Source organism: Rattus norvegicus, chromosome 13 (assembly GCF_021556685.1).
Source record: "Rattus norvegicus strain SHRSP/BbbUtx chromosome 13, alternate assembly SHRSP_T2T, whole genome shotgun sequence".
Taxonomy (NCBI): domain Eukaryota; kingdom Metazoa; phylum Chordata; class Mammalia; order Rodentia; family Muridae; genus Rattus; species Rattus norvegicus.
Genome location: NC_141546.1, coordinates 3,739,446 through 3,755,195, shown reverse-complemented (window position 1 = coordinate 3,755,195; position 15,750 = coordinate 3,739,446). Strand labels below are relative to the sequence as shown.

Genomic DNA, 15,750 nt, shown 5'->3' with positions numbered 1-15,750 from the left:
GCAAAATGCTGGGTCCTCTTTACTTATCCAGTCTTTTAGTCTATGTCTTTTTATTGGGGAATTGAATCCATTGCTATTGAAATATATTAAGGTATAGTGATTGTTACTTCCTATTTTTTTCATACTTAGAGGTGGAATTATATTTGTGTGTGTCTCTTCTTTTGGTTTCATTGTAAGGAGATTCTTTTCTTGTTTTTTCTCTCCTTGTGTTGGACTTTTCCCTCTATTAACCTTTGTAGGGCTGGATTTGTTGAAAGATATTGGGTAACTTTGGTTTTGTCATGGAATATCTTGGTTTCTTCCTCTATGTTAATTGAGAGTTTTACTGGATATAGTAGCCTGGGTTGACATTTCTGTTCTCTTAAGGTCTGTATGACATATACCCAGGATTTTTGGCTTTCATAGTCTTTGGTATAATTCTTATAGTTCTGCCTTTATATGTTACTTGACCTTTTCCCCTTACTGTTTTTAATATTCTTTTTTTTTTGTTTTGTGCCTTTGGTGTTTTGATTATTATGTGAAGGGAGAAATTTTTTCTGGTCTAATCTATTTGGAGTTCTGTAGGCTTCATGTATATCCTTAGGGTATCACTTTCTTTAGGTTAGGGAAGTTTTCTTCTATAATTTTGTTGAAGATATTTACTGGCCCTTTAATTTTGGAGTCTTCACTTTCTTCTCTACCTTTTATTCTTGGGTTTGATCTTCTCATTTTGTCCTGGATTTCCTGGATGTTTTAGTTTAGGATCTTTTTGCATTTTACATTTTCTTTGACAGTTGTGTCAATGTTTTCTATGGTATCTTATGCTCCTGAGATTCTTTCTCCTATCTCTTCCGTTCTGGGGGTGGTGCTTATATCTATGACTCCTGATCTCTTCCCTAGGTTTTTTTTTCTCCAGGGTTGTCTCCCTATGTGCTTTCTTTATTAGTTATGTTTCCATTTTTAAGTCCTGGATAGTTTTATTCAATATCTTCCATTTCGTTGCATTTTCCTGTAATTCTTAAGTGATTTTTGTGTTTCCTCTTTAAGGGTTTCTACTTGTTTACTTGTGTTGTCCTGTACTTCCTTAAAGTAGTTACTTATGATCTCCTTAAAGTCCTCCATCATCATGATAAAGTGTTATTTTAAATCTAAATATTGCTTTTCCAGTGTGGTTGGATAACCTATGTTTGCTGTGGTGGGAGAACTGGCTATGATGATGCCAAGTAGTCTTGATTTCTTTTGCTTGAGTTCTTGTGCTTGCATCTTGCCATAAGGTTGTCTCTGGTATTAGCTTCTCTTGCTGTTTCTGATTGTGGCTTGACCCTCCTATAGGACTGTCAGTATTCCTGTAGATCTGTTTTCCTGTTTTCTTTCAGCAGGTTCAGGGAACAGACTGTTCTGCTCTCAAGCATGTAGTCACTCCTGGCGGCAGTTTTTCAGCTCTTGGGGAGGGCAGGAACTGAAAGGGTCCTTACCACTATTTCTCCTGTGACCAGAGTGCACAGACGACCTTAGGTGTTTTCCTCTTGGGTTGGGAATGTGGACAGAGAGTAGTTTCCCCTGATTTCCTAGGAGTGTCTGCACTTCTGAGGGTCCAGCTTCCCCCCCCCCATCCCCTGCCTCCAGCAGGATTTGGGTGCAAGGATCAGTTTGACTGGTTTGGTTCAGTTCCGGGCACAGACCTGGACTGTTCCTTCCTGCAGCTGACTCCTCCTATATTCCTGTATCCAGAGGCACTAGGCAGTTTCCTCTTGGGCCAGGATGGGTTAGATGTTTTCTGATGAGATAGTTTAGGTTGGTCTCTAAAAGCTTCCATAGATAAGAATATTGAAGAAAGAACAGTTGCTGCATTTTTTTTCTGTTATGATTGCAGAGAGGAGTTCCTTCCTGTTTAAAAACAAGTTCCTTGTGAGAGTTATTTTCTCTATGACTGGAGGCACAGTGATCTGGCCTTGAGCTACCCCAGCAGCATAAAGGTGAAATGGGTCAGCCCTTAACTATTTGGTTTGCAGTCTTCCCCCCATGACTGAAATGCTTTAGCTTATGAAAGATTTTAGGAGACTTCTTGAATAGCCATTGGACCTTTGAAAGAGCTCCTCCACTCTCTTTTATTCTCTCCCTTTTCCTCCCTGTTTTCCTCCCTCTCTATTTCTTTCCACTCCCTCCCCCATGCCTTCTTCCTACCCTCTTTTTTGGCTTGGAAGAGAATTTATGGAAGGAGCTCATCCTCTGTGTAAGAGATAGGGATTTGCTCTTCTGGGACCTTACAGGAACAATAGAAAAGCAGCTAGCATTACACAGATAAAATAGTATTCTAGGAAGGAAAGCTAAGCATCTCTCTTGGGTTTGGAAAAGCTTAAAAGAAAGGAAGATGTCCTAGGTAGAATGACAAAGAGAAAAAGAGATTTCTAAAGAGATAAGTTTAGTTGTAGCATCAGGCTATTAAATAGGTATTTTGTAGATAGTTCAGAAAACATACCTACCTAGATAAGCTATTCAGTTTTTACCTCAGCTTAGGCCTTTGATGTCTTTATCTATATAAATGTTAGATAATTTAAATAGCTACAAGTTTCAGACCATTGATATATCCTACCTCAAAATAATAATAATCATCTTCATAATAGTAATAACATTGATTTATAATATCTCATCATATAATATTACTATTACTAATGATGATAATACCAATTAGTAGAAGATGTATTAGTAGTTGTAGTAGTAATAGTTGTATTATTATTATTATTATTATTATTATTAGTAGTAGTAGTAGTAGTAGTAGTGGTAGTAGTAGTAGTTTTAGTAGTAGTAATAGTAGTAATAGTAGTAGTAGTAGTAGTAGTAATAGTAGTAGTAGTAGTAGTAGTAGTAATAGTAGTAGTAGTAGTAGTAGTAGTAGTAGTAGTAGTAGTAGTAGTAGTAAGGTAAATGGAGCCTGAAGATGACACAGGATGTTTTCCTTTGACACACACTTATACACATACATGAAATTACATACAACTATACACATGAGAGGCCCTTCTATGAGTATTATACTATATAATGTGTCTAAATTTAATAACATTATGCTCACATATGCCTATACCTGTAACATTCAGCAAGGTACCTGCTCCTCTTTGTAGAACATTCTCCTACATATAAAATAAGATCTTGGATGAGCAAAGACCCCTAAGTCTGGGAAAATCTTGGATGAACCATACACCTGATTCTTGTATCATGGAACATGTATACTACAGGATAATCTGTATGCCATAGTTCAAGTTTAAGGACTAACAAAGCTCTAGAGAAAAACTAAGCGGGAACTTCACCAAATACACAAGGAGATTTTTAAAAAGATGAAATCACATCGGATAAGTCTGTAAAAATGACTCACGTAATCCTCTTGTGGAGGACTCAAAGTGGATTCCTAACCCCTACATCGGGGAACGCACAACACCTGTAGATTCAGCTCCATGTATCCCATGTTCTATTATGGCTTCTGCAGACAAGTAGAACATATGTACATAGACTAGTATCTGACTGGCATGCATGATATCCTAGGTTCTTGTCTCCAGGACTCAGGCATGAGTATGCAGGTGCATGTGCATGCACACACATGCACACACACACAGACATACATGCACACACACACGCACACACAGGAGGGGGCATATACACACACAATGAAATATTATAGAAGGTATTCTTGGTGTAACAAATTATTTCATTGCTACTACTCTGTGATGTTTTGGTGTAGCCACATGATTAATACTAATACACAAGGCTGTATGTTCTCCAGAGGAGGAAAGTAAGGATGATTTTCACAGCTTTGTGTGTTTAAGAGGCTCAGAACTTTCTCTGTTTTCTTACTGATCATGACAAATAGAAAGTGCCAACATCTATACAAATGAAAGTGTTTAATAATCCATTTTTTCTCTCATTTTATCGTTAGGTCACATGTTTAAATTAGATGCTATCAACTAGTCCACTCAGGCAGTTATGACTGCATAGATCCCGCAGGATATTGATAACTGCATTTATGGAGGCCTGCTTAGGAGCTGTCTCATATCTGGGGATTGTGTTCAGGCTCGTATTCTCAGCAGTCAAGAGGCCAAAGCAGGAGCATATGTTAGTTCAAGGCTGCTCTGAGCAGAAGAATAAAATTGTTAGTTAAAAAGACAAAGAAAAGAAGGAAATGAAAGGAAAAGATCTGAAAGAAGAAAAGAGTAAAGGAATAGAAAACAGGAGGAGAAAAGGGAGGAACACAAAGACATATTTTTAATATTGATTTCATGATTAAAAAAAGAGGGCTAACATTTATCATGTATTTCATAGTTCATAAACTTGGTAAACTTTAATATTATCCCAAGCTCCTTAGTCATTCAAAACTATGAAATTTCAGTTGTATTCTAGAATAGGGTGTTTCACAGGCACACTACCACATTTCCTTTATTCTGTGCTGGGAAATGACCAATACCCTTTGTACATATTTTAAGTGTTTCACCAAGTGACCTACATCCCCAGTCCTGAACTTATTTGAAGTGCATTAAATGGAAATCATGGGCTTCAGCCGGCTCATCTGGGAGCCTGGAGCTTTCATTCAGCAAGCATGCATGATGTGACTACCATTATGGGGTCCTCAGTGTTCTTTAACTTATGAGGCTACCCACACTAATGAATTTTGATTCTTCCTTTCTAGTCCCATTTTCTCATAGTGAAATGAATCAAAATGTAAAGAAAATCCCAAAGACTTCTGTGGATTGTTAATAACTAGCATTGCCAAGAAAGATTGTGTGTATGTGCGTTTTTGTTGCTGTTGTATTACATGAATATGTCATTTTGTATATGTATGTGGGTGTATTGTATATGTGTGAGATATGATGTGGTATGATATGTGTGAGTGTGTTTGTGTTTGTGTGTGTGTGTGTGTGTGTGTGTGTGTGTGTATAGTCTGTGAGTGGTGTGGTCCAAGGTGGTATGTGTACAATTTCTGGTGTGTGTGTGTGTGTGTGTGTGTGTGTGTGTGTGTGCATGTTGTGGTGTATGAATTGTGTAGGGTATGTGAATATGTTTTCTGTGTGTGAGTATGGTCTGCTATCTATGCTGGGTCTGCTTGTATGTGTTGTGTTGTATATGTTTCATTGTGTGTGTGTGTTTGTGTGTATGTGTGTGTGTATGGTCTGTGAGTGATATGGTCCAGGGTGGTATGTGTGCAATTTCTGGGGTGTGTGTGTGTGTGCATGTTCTGGTGTATGAATTGTGTGGGATATGTGAATATGTTTTCTGTGTGTGAGTATAGTCTGTTATTTGTGCTGGGTCTGCTTGTATGTGTTGTGTTGTATATGTCACATTGTGTGTGTGGTGTGTGTGTATGTGTGTGTGTGTGTGTTTATGTGTAGTGTGGTATGTGTATTATTCTCTGCCAAAATAGAGAGTTAAGAACTCTAAGCCTTTTTCAACCATGAACTTGGAATGATGACATATAAAGGAACCAAATTCTCCATGTAAACAAACTGCCATGACAGAGGTATATGATCTGTACTTCTAAATGCAAACATCTAAAAATATGTATGCAAGTGAGGGAACAGACTTAAAATTTCAAGTGTTAATGTTAAAGATTATTTCCGAACTTTGTTTCATTGGAAAGACATCCATGAAGGCTCTTCCTTTGGATGCTAAGAACTCTGGTTATTTGTGTTTTAATTGCACAGGGTACCTAAAATTCTTCCCCTAATTGTCAAGATCTAAATCACATCTTGGAAGTTTGAACCTTGGCAATAGATCCTGAATTTCCTATTGACAGAGTTTGTGAAAGCCCAGCTGAATTAATCCCCCAACTTAAATCTTTCTGCACAAACATCTAACCCACAGAGATCTTACCTAAACCTTAATTATGTAGACTGACTTGGCTGACTAAGGAATGGCCACTAACATTAGCTTAGTGCTCTTTCCGGTACCTTTCAAAAATGATTAGTGCACTTTATTCCTTTTCATTTTCCTTGTAAGAGGTTGAGGAGCTGTGGAAGGAATAGAACAAATTCCATTTGCTAACCCCCCTCAACAGGTGAATTAACAAATCTGGGAGTTAAGGAAGATTTTTAACCATCTAGTCTTCAACTCCCAAGCTGGGATGACAGATCTTTCCTGATTTACATAACAGCTGCATTAAGGTTGCTATTTTTATTTTATTTTTATTTTATTTCCCAGTGGAACTGATTATTTGCATTGTGGATGGATCATAGCCTTCCTGGATTCTCCCTCTCATTTTGGCTGGTCATTATGTGCTGGTATACATTTACCAGCTGTATGCTTTCTTCCTGTTTACAGTCAGACTTGAATATACTCAAATCTGCTGTTATACATTGGAAGTAAATATTTTCAGTGCATAGTGGATTTTATGTGTTTCCTAGGGGATTTTAATATTTTAAATGATGTCCAGAACTTGCAGGAAAATCTTTTCCCCTATTTCAAATGGTTTAGCATGTCTGAGTGCAAGGATACAGTTTGTTGAAAAGAAAAAAATCTGAATTAAAATGTCTGTCTTGGATGGAAGAGGAACACTTAAAAGAGTCAGGAAATAAGCAAAATTCACATGTCTCATGAAGTTCTAGGAGCAGCTCATATTCACAATATCCCCTAGATGTTATAATCACTATAATTGTGTAGAAAGAGAAGACCGCTAGATCTTCTGAACTGTCTGAGGGATGAAGCTGGGCTTTTCAGGCCTTCATTTCTAATGAATCATTAATGTTGTAGTAAGTGATTTCTGAGTCACAGTAGTTCGAACAAGACATGCAATGGTTCATTGAGTAAGATTTGAGTGGACTCCTTGCTTGGAGTCAAAAGTGCCATGTCTGGAGTAAACAGATGTTTATTTCTTCACATTGTCTCAGAAAATGCTACTGAGCACCTCCAGGTCTGCAGAACAGAATTTCATTGAAATGAGACTTTTACAATGTGGATTTCATCTTCAGGAAAATAAAGTAACAATTTCGAACACTCAGATGCAAAGCTGGTTGACACAACACAGAAGAAACATGAAAATGATAATTATTGCAACAGGAACACACATGACTCAATAGACTGTTAAGAAAATATTTTCAGTCCTTCTTAGAAGGGGGAACAAAATACTCACAGGAGGAAATATGGAGACAACGTGTGGAGGACAGACCGAAGATAAGGCCATCTAGAGAATGTCACACCTGGGGATCCATCCCATATATAGTTACCTAACCCAGACACTATTGCAGGTGCTAAGAAATGCATGCTGATAGAATCCTGATATAGCTGTTTCCTGAGAGGCTCTGCCAGAGCCTGATGAATACAGAGGCAGATGCTGACAGCCAACCACAGGACTAAGAACGGGTCACCAGTAGAGGAGTTAGAGAAAGGACTGAAGAAGCTGAAGGGGTTTGCAACCCCATAGGAAGAACAGCAGTATCAACGAACCAGAAACCCCAGAGCTCCTAGTGACTAACTAAATCGCCAAGCAAAGAATACACATGGAGGGATCCATGGCTCCAGCCACATATGTAGTAGATGATGGCCATGGGCCTCAATGGGAAGGGAGGCCCTTGGTCCTGTGAAGGATTGATGCACCAGTGTAGGGGAATACCAGGGGAGGAGGCAGGAGACAGTGGGTGAGCACCCTCATAGAAGCAGAGGTAGAGGGGATGGAATAGGGGTGTCCCAAGGAGAAATCATAAAAGGGGAGAATATTTGAAATGTAAATAAAGAAAATATCCAATAAAAGGAAAGGCAAAAGAAAAGAAAAACAAAACAAACAAAAAACCCCAAACAAACAAAAAAAGAAAAACTAAATAAATCTCAGGGCTCTGTTATAACACACTTCCATCCTGATTATTTAGTTGTCCAAACCAAATCACTTGTCCTTGCAAATCACAAGTTTTTCTATTTGAAGAATGATTAGATTTCAGAAACCAGGAAGGAAGATACATGCTAGCTAATGAAAGTCCTTCCTGTAGACTTTTGGCAGCATGTAAGATATGGTGATGGTTAGTTACAAGTGTCAATCTGATTTAGTTAAGGAACACCCAGACAGCTTCTAAAATATTGTCTCCAGGTGTAGGAGAGGATATTTCTGATAGAGATTAGCATTTTAATCGTGACCCTTAGTGGGGTGGCTCAATTTTCATCTATTGAGAAGATGACATGCAGTGCTTCAAGGATCAGATAAAATAAGGAGTTCGAGCAGTGGTGTACTTGCACCTGTGACTGAGATACCTGGTCTCTCCTTCTCTTACCCAGCAGGACTTCAGTCTCAAACACTTTTTGTTTTGGAGAGTTTCAGAGACAGTTGCCCATTCTCAAGCTGCAGCTCAAGAGTTATTCCAACAACTATCTCTATTCTCAGATCTCTGAGCTCACAAGGATGTACTAGCTTCCCTGGTTCTCTAGCTTGTAGAAAGATCAAGGGGTCCTTTCATGCTTCTATGACCACATGATTAAGTTCCACAAAGAGCCTGTTCCTGCATATCTGTAACATCTATTATATGCCTAGTTGTATTTCTTTACATATATGTATTTATTAACAACAAATATGTGTATATCGTATTTTTTTACATATATGTTCATAGGCATGGGTAAATATATATGTAAATAGTTTTCTATCTTTCTAGAAAATCCTAAAGAATACAAACATTAATTAGTTTTACACCTGTCTGCAAATTTATTATAATATTTCCTTTTTCCTTCATTTTTCAAGACCTCACACTTCTTAAACATTTCTGTCTTCTCACTTCCATTCTTAATGAGTTGTATGTTTCTTGATGTGGTCATTCTACATTTGTGTGAGACCTATGGCTTATAATTGACCAAATATCATACTCTGAAATTTATTTATTGCTTAGTACTTTTCAGCCATGTCCTTGGAAAAGAAAAATTCTGTACAGATATATGACATAATCCCCAGTCTCTACGAGTTCTAACCTAGTTTAGGGAAGATGGCTATGTTTGAGTGTACCTATTCATGTGTCAAAACTGGGGCTTAGATATCTACAAGAGGTAGTGATTTTGGAAAGAACAGAGACATGAAGGACAAAAATGAATGTAATTAACTAAACCAGGGTGCTGTAATTATATACCATTATGCAAAGTACTACATTAAGGGGCTGAAAATGACAGATAGCTGGTGCAGTGCCTACTCAGGATTTGATCACCAGCACTGTATAATTCATGTATGTCCCCAAAAGCCTATAATCACAGTACTGAGGAGACAGAGGAAGGAGGATCAGAAGTTTATCTTCATCTGCAAAGTAATATCCATGCCAGCCTGAGTTCAAGACCTAGCTGCTGTAACAACAGAAAAATTCTGATGTTCCAGTGGCACAGTTGGCAGAGTTATTAATAACAATCTGCTACTGTACATTTGAAATATGTCAAGGCTGTAAAACAAATATCCACAAAATGTACACCCAAATAGAGTATGGGAAGAGAAGTCTGTATCAATGAACTAATTGCAGTAACTGTTTTACAGGGTTCATAGATGTCAAATTATTAATATATAAAATTAATATACAGTTGCTTCTTTTGCCTCAATAACACCATAGGGAAAATTACTGAGCTAATAAGAATTATGCAGATTTATTTCTCTGTACATTATTGATGTTATAAATATACTCTGGACAGAGACATGCAGACTGTGCCCCTGGGTAGAGTGAGGATGTGGGAAGAGTTTTCTTGATGAATTTGTGGTATAGCCATGGCATTCTTCCTTGTGTTGAAGATCTGTCACCTTGGAAATGGAAATGAGGCACATTCCTCTGTGGAAGGTGCCTGATGTACGTGAGGCAAACCAGCAATACCTTCTGCCACGATATTTTTAAGTTATATGTTACATAAGCTTGCAAAAAGTGTGAATTCCTGAATACACAATCCTGTACTAATGGAGAAGTTCTTTGATACCTTTGACGCTATCAGAAAGTACAGCATTTGGTACCTGTGGAACTAGAGGGGGTATATTTGATGTCTGTTTATTCATAAAATGAAAGATTTAAAAGATTACATATAAAGTAGGGATTTTCAGACTCTCATTCATTTTGAGCCTTCATAGTTTATGAACAGGACATAAATCTAGTGTGAGAAAAAGAAAAACATTTTTTCTGAAATTTTCAGTGTCAGCTAATACTGAGTGGTTTTTTTTTAGTTTGCTAAATGTTGCACTCTCTTGTCCATTCACAGGAAAAAAATCTGTTCTTCAGAATGCTACCATGCTTTCATGTTTTTAACTAATATAATCATAATATATGCATATATATTTCCTATGTAGGTATATATTTACATACATATATATTCATTACTTTATCCACTCATATGTGTATACATTTTAAATTCTTGAAGTTCTTAGGTTATACATTTAATTCCCAAAGGGGATACAAACTAATTTTAAAAATATTTTATTTTTATTTATGCATATATGTCCCAGATATTTGCGCGCGCGCGTGTGTGTGTGTGTGTGTGTGTGTGTGTGTGTGTGTGTGTGTGTGTGTGATGCGCATAAAGGCCAGAAGACGGCATCTTAATCATATAAGTTGTATTTACATGTAGTTGCGAGCCACGCTTTATAGCATGTAAGGTCTTTAGGAAGAGTAAGCGACCTTTGAATTCCTCCCTCATGTTTTTTCTTCTAATGAGGCAAGTTCTAACTGATATAAAAGCTCATTGATTTGGTTGCACTATATGGCTACCATGGCCCAACTTTCCCACTAATTCCATTTACCTTTTACAATGCTTGGGTTACTGAGTTTATACTATTCATTCTAGATTTTTATCTGGGTAACAGACTTAAGTTCACATGTTTGTGAACCCAGCACACAGTCAACTCTTCAAACAATCAATCCTTTAAAAATAGCATTCTTATCTGTTTTGAGCAATCGTGTGAAAATTCTAGTACAGTGTCTAACATATAAGAGGTAATTTTGAAAAGTCAAGGAAGCATTGCCTATTAATTACCCCAAACAATTAGTTTGCAATTCAGGTTATATATCCCAAATGTAACCACCAACCTCAGACATTATTGCTGATGCCAAGAAATGCTTGGTGACAGGAGCCAGATATGGGTGTCTCCTGAGAGGCTCTGCCAGAGCCTTACTGATACAAATTAGGATGGTTGCAGCCAACCATTAGATTAAACAAGGGGACCCCAATGGAGGATTTAGAGAAAAGACTGAAGGAGCTGAAGGGATTTTTAAAATCATAGGAAGAACAACAATATCAAACAACAAGACCCCAAAAGACTTCCTGGGGACTAAACCAACAAACAATGGGTACACCTAATTTGAACCATGATTCCAGCCACATATGTAGCAGTAGATGGCATTGTCCTGCATCAATAGGAGGAAAAGCCCTTGGTACTGTGAAGTCTCATTTCCCCAGGGTAGAGGAATGTCAGAACATTGAGGTAGGAGTAGGTAGGTGGAAGTGGGAGCATCTGCATAGAAGCAGGAGGAGGGGAAAATATGGATGGGGGATAGGATAACATTTGAAATTTAAATACATAAAATATCTAAGAAAATAAAATTAGAAAAACTTTTCAGAAACAGTTTGATTTGTACATTCATTTAATTAATACACAGACAAAACATCTGGTATATAGTTTGGGCAATGTCACAGGAAAAGGTACCCTCCTGGTGATTTACACACGAGAGAGAGAGAGAGAGAGAGAGAGAGAGAGAGAGAGAGAGAGAGAGAGAGAGAGACAGACAGACACAGACACAGACACAGACACACACAGAGAAAGAGATGAAGAGACAGAGAGAGAGAGACAGAGAAAGACAGAGACACAGAGATAGAGAGACAGGCAGGCTTGCCTCAAAGGGACAATGAGAGTCCTGCCATTACACTACACACTGGCGTAGAGGGTAAGTTCTAATTGCTGTATCCCAACTTCATGACTGAAGCTCCTTTTCTTTCTTCTCAGTTAAGACTCTAACAAAGATAGTAAGGGAGTCAGTCACTAATCTCTTTCTCACACACACTGGTCTATGGTAGAGTACCCAGGCTCCCCACTAAGCCAGAAACAGACAAGTATAATTAATCACTATAGAGATAGTGTCTCCAGTCAGTACATGTCTAGGAAAGAGGTAAGTGGCCTAAAACTAGATCCAAAATAAATAAGTGTCCTTGGAGATAGACTAATTATCCTGGGAACCATTTCTAGAGCTGTATTAAAATGACTCAACATGTGTTTTGTTCCTCAAGTAAAAACGAGGCCTCACTGCTTGTTTTCTAGCTTTCTGTCTCACAGTGCTAAAGTTCTTCTCAACATGGGCTTGTAGTCTAGCTCTTCAGTAATACTGCATGACAGGTATCATCCTCTATGGCAAAGATGTAACTCTGAGCTTCGCCAGTGGCTTGCTGACCCCTATGGAACACCAGAGTATCATGACTAACATGTGAGCTCTGGCTGGTCAATTTTGAAGCTATTTTTCTTGCTGCTCCATCCCTCTCCCAACTTTGATAATGAAACAAGATGCTATTACAGCAGTAATAAGCATAAATCCTGAATTTAGTTGAGTTGTGTTTTAACCCAAGTATTTTCCTACAGTATGATGTTGGGAAAACTATGCCATTTCCCTGAAGTCCAGTAACTATAATTAGTTGAAAAATGTTACAATTCATACTATATAGTAGTGTTGCTATGGAGTAATATGATAATGAAATAAAACAACTAATAAAAGTTGGTACTAATTTACAAGACTAGCTTGGATTATTAGAATGGATGTTATACCAATAGCTTTTTAGTCTAGTACAGCTCTATTACATTAAAAGAACTCAGTTCCAGAGCATCCTGCATATCATCCATAGGAGTTCATGGTTTGGTATAAAAAGACAGCAATTCTCTCTAATATATGATATGTAGTAAATGCTAAATAAACAACTGCTGAACAGTATTGTTTGGAAATGATAATGAAAGAAAGAATCATGTTCAGTATACAAGCAATGCTTTTATTGTTTCTACCAAATGAATCGTGAGAGATATCTGTATCCTTAGATGGCTTTCTAAAATGATTTAAAACTCTGATATTCAGTTATTGATACTATTATAACAGTGGTCTTTTAACACATAGCATGAAACAAACTATAAGTATATAAACAAATATATAAATTAGAATTGGTGGTGTTCAAAATCATAAAGTGTTAACAAATCTACTGAAGGTTTAAAGATCAGTAATTCAATAATTGACTAAAATGTATTCAAGAATGCAAAGGTAAATCAAAATAGAAAATTTACCATAGTCAGCCTAATATATGCATGTTATACACTGATGAGAGGAGTGGGCATGAATGAGCAAAGGCCAATGGATATCCTTCACTTGTATACAAAAATTTATATGCATTTATAAGTGTGATGAATGTAGATGTGTGTACATACAAATGTTTATGTGTGTGTGTGCATACAAATGTGTGTTTATGTGTGTGTGTGTGTGTGTGTGTGTGTGTGTGTGTGTGTGTGTATGTGAATGTACATGCACCTGGATATGTGTCAAGAGGCCCAAAGTTGACATTAATGTTTCACTAGATAGATTAACCTGACATACTCTGTAGTCACGAAAGAATGGATTCTTCACTGATTGACCAGATTGTATGTAAGAACATGTCTCAGGAGATTGTCTTTACTGTTAATAGATGTAGGGAGGCTAGCACACTATGAATATTATCTCCTGGATACATGGTTCCAGGGTGTAATAAAAAGCAAGCTAAAGCTGTAACAAAATCATCAGGCAGCATTTTACTCTTCCATGGTTTCTTCTATACTTCCTTGGAAGTGAGTAAGATCTTTGGTTAAAGGTAATGTAATAGCAAACAGCTTGCCTTCAGATTGATGCTTGTACTCCTGCCCAGGCTTCTTTCAATGAGGAATTGCAATCTGGAAGCTTGAATAAATACTTCCTCCCTAAGTTGCCTTTGGTCAGTGTGTTTTTTCAAAGGAATAGTTAGGAAACTCTAGCTAATAATATTCAGTTGTTCACCTTCTATGTTGCATCAAGCTCTTTTCTAATCCAGGAACTTAATATTTTCTAGTCTTGCTAGGCAGTTTGCTCTAGGCCTAGACAACATTCTCCTGAATGCTAAGGGTGCAGGCAGTTACCACACCCTCTTCGTATTTACATGGGTTCTAAGGATCTGAACTCCTACCCCTATGCTGGTAAGGCTAGTACTTTTTTTCCCTCTGACCCATCTCCCTAGACCTGACACTTAACTACTTCTTAATCAAGAACAACTATGTTATACTAATAAGATTTTAAAATTTTGTAAGTTAGGTTCTTTTTAAAGAGAAATAATTTATTTCTCTATATCAGTCTCTGTACATCACAAAATCAATATCAAAATACATCTAAATATCCAACGTTATATATGGTTAAGTTCACTTTGCATTAGAGATTAGTCAAGTATAACTTCTCTAGTTTTACCAGACCAAGTACTTAGGCATGGTATTCTCTATCTGTGTTCTTACATTTTGTTAAGCATATTAAACATGTACTTTAAAATAGTAATATCAATCTATTGGTAAATTAAATGTATTGATATATTTTAGTAAACGTTTCATTAACTTGTCATGAAGCCTGCTTTGGTAACTCTTTATTCTGACATATAAAATGTACCAAATAAAACAATTATTTAAAAAACAAAAAAACAAAAATCATTCAGTAGTTCTTATGATGACCAAAAACTAAATTAACAGGCCTAGGGATGGCTCAATGGATAGAGTAGTTACCTATAAGTGTGAGAATCTGTGTATCATACCAGAGAACTCATGATAAAAAGACAGACAGGAATAGTAGTGCATCCTTGTAATCCTAGCTCTGGGCAGTATATACAGTAATACAGACAGCCTAACTTCAAGTTTCAGGCTAGTGAGTCACCCTTCCTCATAAGAGTGCATGATGCCCAAGAAATATCACTCAGAAATATCCTTCTCACAATACATAATTGCATACATATAAGCAAGCATATACACTCACATATTGTCTGTAGACAAGCAAGTGATAGTTTATACACAGAATTTCACAGAATGCCTATATGGCCCCTTGAGAAAGAATGTTTCTAACATGCATGAAGTCTTTGGCTCCAGATTTCGCACCTCAATAAACAACAAAAGCAACAGCAGCAGCAGCAGCAACAGCAACATAATACAAAGAATGCATTGTTAGATTTCTTGGTGGGAGGAATATGTTGACTATCTATTACATGATGGAAAGTATTTTTGTGTTGCTTTTAACAAGATGATAATCATTGAATTTTACCAATAAAGATTAGGAAGCCAGCTTCTGGCGTGAAAGCCTGCTAGCTCAGAGAGAAGAGAAAACACCTAGCTTACCTTCATCCTCAGCAGATGTCCCAAAAGGATGTTCTCCTCCATGCAATCACAAATAAAAAAATATCAAATTGATTGTCCCTCGTCTCTCCTTCCTGTCTATCCCTGTATCAGTTCTCCTGATTTCCTTTTACTCTCTGTGTACTTTTCTCTGTTTGCTCCCTATCAATTGGGTGTTTGTCCTGCCTCTCACCTATGGTTGGCTTTACTAAATTATGTTAACAATAAACAGAAAGCTCCTGGATTAATAATGTGTGCTAGGGATGAAATATACTACAACTAGATATGGGTTTTTGCAGTAAGTAATACAATCTGAGTGATTCCAGTATTATCAAATATCCTGTAACATTTTTTATATAGACTTATTCATTTAGATTTCTATCTGAACTGTGACTTTATATGTTATCCTTGAATAGACAGAACATTTTCTCACTTCTTAACATTCAGGATATCCTCAT

At 37.1% G+C, this 15,750-nt stretch overlaps 1 protein-coding gene across 2 annotated transcripts in view; it reads right to left on the bottom strand.

Moving 5' to 3' along the window:
- Positions 1-15,750, bottom strand: part of Cntnap5c (contactin associated protein-like 5C) — a gene marked incomplete at its 5' end in the record, with an annotated part of 856,281 nt that overhangs the window by 814,773 nt on the left and 25,758 nt on the right.